Source organism: Pelodiscus sinensis, chromosome 6 (assembly GCF_052426305.1).
Source record: "Pelodiscus sinensis isolate ZL-2025 chromosome 6, ASM5242630v1, whole genome shotgun sequence".
Lineage (NCBI taxonomy): Eukaryota > Metazoa > Chordata > Testudines > Trionychidae > Pelodiscus > Pelodiscus sinensis.
The window spans coordinates 29229746-29237811 of NC_143057.1; the positions used below are offsets into that span (position 1 = coordinate 29229746).

General features: G+C 47.3%; 1 long non-coding RNA gene across 1 annotated transcript; it reads left to right on the forward strand.

The window, feature by feature from the left end:
• Nucleotides 1-273: 273 nt before the first annotated feature.
• On the forward strand, nt 274-3005 carry LOC106731449 (uncharacterized). Its single transcript, XR_001367727.4, has 3 exons — nt 274-590; nt 685-917; nt 2363-3005. It is a non-coding gene; the product is annotated as an uncharacterized LOC106731449 (long non-coding RNA).
• Nucleotides 3006-8066: the final 5061 nt, after the last annotated feature.

The following is an 8066-nucleotide window of genomic DNA, read 5'->3' on the forward strand; positions in this document are numbered from 1 at the left end:
TCCAGAATCTGTTAGCACTGCTTTGGTCTATGATTAAGTGCAGATCCTTCTCTACAAAATATGTGTTAGGAAAAATTAGATCATGCTAAGATATGCTCATGAATTACTATGTGCTACTGGCCAACTCAGTTTTTTAAAGTTACAGACTAACACGGCTATTACTCTGAGACTTCTAAAATATCCTACCAGCTTCTTTTCAAGTGCCAAAGCCTCATCCACTGACAAAAGTTCATTGGAATTTACTCCGATAATTAACTACTCAGCTAATGGTACTTCACTTAGCGTTGGGGTACATATGCACATAGAACATTAAATATTTGTTCTTTACTCCTAACTTTAATCAGCTGGTCACTCTTTTCAGTGGCTCACCATACATTTATCCTGTAATATTTCTGCGAATATTATTGCTATTTCATGACTTGCTATTGAGCCATAATGCAATATTTGGTAACCTTCCCTGGTGTCCATGGATTTTTGACCTTGCTTCCATTTTGTCTCTTATTTACAGGCAATGGGCAGTTTACTACTTGTCAGCATCTTTTTTCTTCTTGATTACCCAATTATTGTCCCCACATTCACAGAAGCCAAATGTAGGTCTTGAAGTTACTTCTTTAACTCCTTGTACCCAGAATGCGGTTGCCTTTTTCCACAGCCATAAGCAAAGCTGTTGTGCTTTTCTTACAGAGACACCCTAGTATGTGGTCCTTGAAGCCAAGAATGACACAATTTTTTCAAACTGTCTGGCCAACTAAGACCATCTTGAATTGAAATCAGTCACTTCTCATAGGACAGTGAATTGTCTGTCTACCATTGCTAATGAGGTTCAGCTGCACAAATAAATCCGAGAAGGTGCCAGACACTTCCTCCACTGCCTTCCACACTTCCATTTTTCAACTGGGAACTTCTGTCAAGAGAAGGTAAGTGGTAGAAGTTAGTTGTGAGTGACTAAAGCTATGTCTAAACTCCAGCACTATATTGGGATTCCTCCAATATCCTGAAATAGCTATTCTGCGTCTTTGGAGTGCGCCCATTATTTCAAAATATAACTGGCTCACTATTCTGACCTCCTTGTAAATCTCATTCCACAAGGGAATAATTTCTGGACACTCTGGATGCAGGTGAAAACAAGTCAGAGGGTTTATTAAACACTCAATGCTGGGGGAGTGACACCCAGGGGTTAACCTGGTGAACACTAGTTAATCAAAACATTACAATAGGCAGCAGATGGGCAGAGTAGAAGCAATTTAATAGGGTCTGGCGGCAAGACATAATGAGCACATAAGCCAATAAACTACAAAGGTTACACAGCATCTCTGCCCATTGCCAATTAAACATCAATAATACATGTAGTTAGTTATTCTTAACAAGTTAAATAAGCCAACATAAACAAAACAGACATGTTATTGGTAACTTTGTCTGCTGAAATTATGATGCATCTACTGTGGGGTGATACTGCCTTGCGTTGGCGTAGTCCTTGGGTTCCAGGCTTATTATCTACGGGTAAAGGAAGACAGTGAGAACAGTTTCCACAAAGGTTGTTTTGGTACCAGCCTGAGTCTTATCAGAGTGAGGCCCTCTTGGAATGTGGTTGCCAGGGTGACCAGGGTCATGTTAATTGCTTCTGCTGTGCATTCCCAGGCCTACCCCGAATTTAGGAAAGCTTAGGGGTTCTTAGCAAAATACCATGCCTCAGTTTACCCCTACAAGGAGTAAGGGACGTTTTGGAATAGCAGGTTATTTCAAGATAAGTGCTGTGTAGACAGTGCCAAATTTCAAAATAAGCTATTTTGAAATAACATTGAAATAAGATATGCAATTTGCATGGCTCAAATTGCATATCTTTTATTTCGACTTACAGTGCACTCTAATATCTCTTGTTAGCTAATATCTCTCTAATATCTCATGAGGCATTCTCTAGGGCAGCGGGTTGGCAACCAAATATGGCCTGAGCTCATCCCCCCTCGCTCTCCCTCCCGCAATGGGAGCTCGTGCTGGAGATCCAGCATTGCACCGCCTGCGAGATTGGAGCCAGCACTGGATTCCTGCAGGTGCAGGGAAAGCCCCAATGCTCTGTGCTGGATCTGGCTTGTGGGGAAGCACGCATGCATGCTGCTCCGCCCTCCTCGCCCCCAGCAACGCAAGTGCTTCCTTATTCACACTACCTTCTCCCATGCTCCAGGGAGATGGGACATGGGAGCTGAGCAGCCTCCCCGCTGCCTGATCATCTGAGAAACCGCAGCTGGCTGTCAGATGTGGTAGTGATGCACGTTGAGTGCACAGAGGCTGGGTGGGGAAGGTGGCTAAGATGGTGATGGAGGATCCAAGCTTTGGGGACTAGGAGCAGCACGTGTGTTTCTTCCAGCGCTGCCTGCCGATCCTGCCCGAGAGGTTTTCATTCCTGGAGACCAGCAGCTACTGGCCGAGCTGGGGAGGCGATGGGAGTGGGATGCTGCTCCTGCAAAAAGCAAGCAAGTGCCGCCCAGACCCTGCACATCCCTCTCCCCTAGGCCAAAACACTGCACCTCCAGCCTGCTCCTGTGTAGGGAGGAAGGGAAAACAGAGGGGGAGTGAGTGTCACCAAGTCATAAAGCTTCACAAAATTAGTCAGATAGAAAGGGGAGTGAAGTGTTTCAATTGGGAGCCACATCACTGAGGGTTTTGTGTGTGTGTGTGTGTGTGTGTGTGTGTGTGTGTGTGTGTGTGTGTGTGTGTGTTGTTTTTTGCTTCTCACTTTTATATGATCCTCAACTGATTTTTCTGTGGGCCAGTGGCCCCTGATCCAAAAATGGTTCACCACCTCTGTCCTATAAAAAACCTCTACCCACACTGAAAGTGTTCTCATGCCTGGATCTAAATTCTGTATCAGCTTCTGAGTGATCTGGCTGGGGGCCCTGCTCTGCCTGTCTCGCACAGTCTTGATCCACAGCAACCATCACCTCCTGGAAACCCGGATGGATTCAAGCTTTATAGAGTGGTGAGGTCTCTCTCTCTCTCTCTCTCTCTCTCTCTCTCTCTCTCTCTGGCTGTGTCTAGACTGCATCCCTTTTCCGTAAAAGGGATGCAAATTAGACACATCACAATTGCAAATGAAGCGGGGATTTAAATCCCCCCTGCTTCATTTGCATAAAAATGGCTGCCGCTTTTTTCCTGCTCGGAGCTTTATTTTAAGAGGAATAAGGGATCTTTCAGAAAAGGCTTTATTTTCCGAAAGATCCGCGTCTGGACTGGTGCTTTTTTCCAGCAAAGCTCCGGGCCGGAAAAAAGCAGCAGCCATTTTTATGCAAATGAAGCGGGAGGGATTTAAATCCCCACTTCATTTGCAGTTTCGATGTGTCTAATTTGCATCCCTCTTACGGAAAAGGGATGCAGTCTAGACACAGCCTGCTCCTGCCACCTCCCCTTGGCCAGACACCCACCCACATTCTGCTCCTGCCACTTCACCAGACGCCTACCCCAGCTTGCTCCTGCATCCTACCTCTCACCCCAATCCCTATCCTACTCTCTGGCAGCTCTGTCTTGTTCACAAGACCCCTTATTTTCGTCCCCACCCCAGAGCCTGAGAGGAGCCAAAAAATCCACCAACCCTGGAACCCCAACAGAGTTAATCTGGACTGAGGCCTTGAACCTCAGTCCTCCCTGCCCTTTCCCCTCTCCCATGGGGCTGGAGTACTAGGGGAGTAAGGCGTCTCAGTTCGGGGCCACATTAGTGAGGGCTGGGGGTTTTTGGCGAGGTTGTTTTTTTGCTTCTCACTCATGTGGTCCCTGACTGACTTTTCTGTGGGGCAGCGGCCCCGATGAAAAAGAAAGGTTCCCCACCCCTGCGATAAATAAAGACAATGTTAAAACCTTTTGTGTTGTCCATAATATGTTACTTTATTTAAAAACGAAGCCTGGCCAATAAACACCCAGTTGGGGCCCAGCCCCCATCTGGCTACAGGATCATTACAATCCTGCACCCCACACACACTGCAACCCTGAGCCCCTCACCCCTCCACCTCCCTGCTATAACACTCCTGCACCACCTCCACAACTCACCCTTGTGTACATCATACACCCAGCCCCCCTGCCCTGAGCCTCTCATACACTCCAACCCAAACTCCTTAACCCCCACATTCCTAGCCCCCAACCTAAGGACTCATCTAGATTATGCTAAAGTGTCAAAAGAGGATATGAAGATTCCACGGGAATTTGCATATATTCTTCCGATCTCACTTTCAAAAGCTCTGCTTTTGAAGGTATAAGTAGTTTGGATGTGGCTTTTTCTGTGCCCCCCCCCCCTCTTTTTCGAAAAGAAGCTCTTCCTCAAAAAATGAGGTTTATGCGGCTTTTCAAAAAAGAGTGGGGGTCACCAAAAAACCTGTGTCCAAACCACTTTCCTGCGGAATTTGCATATCCTCATTCGACACTTTAGCGTAGTCTAGATGAGCCCTAAGATTGACAGAAGAAAGGCTGAATGCGTGCATGAAACTGAATTTGACCAGTTATGATGTAAACTTCAAAGAAATGTGTGAAGAGATACAGCAGCAGAAGTCCCATTAAATAGTCTTTGAGTAGGTTTCATTAATACTGTTATTAATCATTATGTCAATCATCAATAATAAGTTGTATATTTTCAGTCATAGAAATGGGCATTCTTATACAGCTCTGTTGACCACTTGTTCTGAATTTTGATGTAGTTTGGCTCTTTCGTTTGAAAAGGTTGCCGACCCCTGCTCTAATCCGTCATCCCACACCTGCAGTACAAGCAATAAAGAAACAGAGAGCATATATTTTCATTTAGGGAAGACAGCAGAAACAGAAAAGGAGTCCATCGTGGGACCGAAAGGTGTGTATGGGAGGAATCAGAAATGTGAGGACAGACTTTTCCCTTGCAACAATCTGAAGGCTGTGTGTGAGCCTGCCCATGAGTTCTCCCACGTGTCCTAGGGCCTTCAGGAGTGGAGTCTATGGAACTGGGTGAGGAGGGAAATTTGTTCTGAAAAGTGTCGAAGGGGAACCTTATCAGGCACACCACCATGCACTTCCTCACAGCCATCGGGCATACAAAGACATTCTCTTTTGCTTCACTTGCAGTTCTGTTCACAATGTCCTCTCCTCCCACTCCACTGTCCTCTCCTTTGTCCAGCCCCACTAAAATGCTAGGCTCGAAGGGGATGCTGGAAGGATGAGACCATGACTCAAAACTAAAGAGAAATCCTGGTTTTTATTATTACAAACACTGGCACTCCTTTAACTTTTGGGAGAGTTCACCTGAATATGATTTACAGTCAATTATAGTCAATTACAACTAATTACAATTACATATGTGGACGCCAAATAATCATTAAAATAAAAAACAAACATATCACCAGGCAATAACAAATAATTCCCTGCGGTTTTTCTAAGTCACAGTAATTGGCAAAGTGGACCCAGGGGTTGACAATGGTAACATTAGTGCTGGTCTCATTCATGGAGGTAACTATTTACACTTGCTATCTAAATGTGGGATAAGAAAGACTATTAGTGGTCAAGCAAAATACAGGACTATGTAGCACTTTAAAGACTAACAAGATGGTTTATTAGATGATGAGCTTTCGTGGGCCAGACCCACTTCTATTAGTGGTCAGTTATGTGTGAATGGGTGACTAACAACTCTTGTCACCTCTAAACCAAATTTCCAAGGAATAACAATCAAGGAACATCAAAGGGGACCAAAGCAGGTCAATTACAGAGTTGATGGCAAACAGTGTGGGAGGGGATTATACCGTTTCCGAAGACAGCAGGAACACAAGGACCAGCCACATGCTCTCTAAGGGTATGTCTACACTACAGCGCTAATTCGAACTAACTTAGTTTGAATTAGTTAATTCGAACTAAGCTAATTCGAACTAATGGATCCAGACTAAAAAACTAGTTCGAATTAGCGTTTTGCTAATTCGAACTAGCATGTCCACATTAAGTGGAAGCAGTGCCGGCAGGGCATCAGATGAGGACTTAGAGCGTGGAGCTGCTGCCTCAGGCTAGCCGAGGGCTGTGCTTAAAGGGACCCGACCCCCTCCCCGGACAGACAGTTCTCAGGGGTGCCCCGCTTGCAAAGCAGTCCTGGCTTGGATTGCCCAGAGTACCCACACTGGGCACATCACAGCACTCGGCCATCAGACCGGCTGCACTTGCCGCAGGCTGCCATCTGGGGAGAGGGTGCAACTGGGGGGCTGCAGGAGAGCTTCCACCCCCAGAAGCCTGCAGAGCCAGCCCAGTCCTCCCCATCGGGGGCTCGTACCCCATTCCTCCCTCACCTCCTTCCACTTACACCTCCCTAACCCCCCTTCCTGATGTACAAAATACAGAAAACGTGTGGTCAAAAATAGAATCTCTCTTTATTGAACAAAACTCGGGGAGACTGGGAAAAGGAGGTGGGAGAGGGGAAGAGAGAGCGTGGGAGAGGGGAGGGCAACTAAAATGATCAGAGGTTTGGAAGAGGTCCCATATGAAGAGAGGCTAAAGAGACTGGGACTTTTCTGTTTAGAAAAGAGGAGACTGAGGAGGGATAGGATAGAGGTCTATAAAAGCATGAGTGGGGTGGAGAGGGTGCATCAAGAAAATTTCTTCATTAGTTCCCATAATTGAAGGACTAGAGGACACCAAAGGAAAGGAATGGCTAGCAGGCTTCAAACTAGTAACAGAAAGTTGTTCTTCACAAAGCAAAGAGTCAACCTGTGGAACTCCTTGCTGCAGGAGGCTGTGAAGGCTAGAACTAGAACAGAGTTTAAAGAGAAGTGAGATAAAGTGATGGAGGTTGGGTCCATGGAGTGGTATTAGCCAGGGGTAGGAGTGGTGTCCCTGCCCAAAGTTTGTGGAAGGCTGGAGAGGGATGGCACGAGACAAATGGCTTGGTCACTGTCTTCAGTCCATCCCCTCCAGGGTTCCTAGGGTTGGCCGTTGTCGGCAGACAAGCTACTGGGCTAGATGGACCTTTGGTCTGACCCAGTACGGCCATTGTAAGTTCAGGGCTCAGGGTCGGGGGTCTCAGTGGACCACCTTGATTTTCATGCACACCTGCTCCTGGGTGGCCAGGCTGGCAGCTCTCCTGCCCTAGACGGCCACTTTCCTGTGCCTAGTGCGGAGGTAGTGGACGAGGTCCACGATGTCCGCACTAGACCAGGCGGGTGCCCGCCTCTTGCGGTCCCGGGCAAGTTCCCGGGAGCAGCCAGCCTGGTCCCGGGAAGAGGGGGAGGGCTGGGGGGCATCGGGTGGCTGGCTCGAGCCGTGCCAGGTGCAGGGTCTGCTAGCTGGGTGCTGGCAGGCTTGCACCTGGCACGGGCACCGTAGCCAGCCCGTGCCCCTTTAAGGGGTCCGGGGCCGGGAGAGGGGCAGACAAGTTTCCCTGGTGGTGTCCAGAGTGGCCACCAGGGAAAGCTGGGGAGGGCTAGCCTCCCACTAGTTCGAATTAAGGAGCTACACACCCCTTAATTCGAACTAGTAAGTTCGAACTAGGCTTAGTCCTCGTACAATGAGGTTTACCTGGTTCGAACTAAGCACTCTGCTAGTTCGAATTAAGTTCGAACTAGCGGAGCGCTAGTGTAGCACCTATCAAAGTTAATTCGAACTAACGTCCGTTAGTTCAAATTAACTTTGTAGTGTAGACATACCCTGACTGCCTCCACTCAGGTCGACCAAACTCGAATATGCTCAGCAAACTCTTGGGAGCAGGGGAGAACAAGGCGTCTGGGTGATTAGGCCAGGCGTTCACAGGTTGCAATTCCCGGTGAGAGAGGGGTTGCCTGCTGTTTTATCACCTGCTTACAGATCCAGCTCATTGGCTGGTTTTTGCTGCAGTGGGAGGAGTGAGCAGGGGAGAATAATTATTCTGTTTAAGCAAAATACAGGACTATGTAGCACTTTATTATAATAGTCCTGTATTTTGCTTCAGCTACACCAGACTAACATGGCTACATTTCTATCACTATTCTGTTTAAGTTTTTATGCCCTTATATGGAAGATGTTCCACCCTGCTGACAGAGCCCCCTATCCCTGCTCCTGCTTATGAGATCTTCTGTGGTTAGCTCGCGACGGGCAGCCATTTTGTA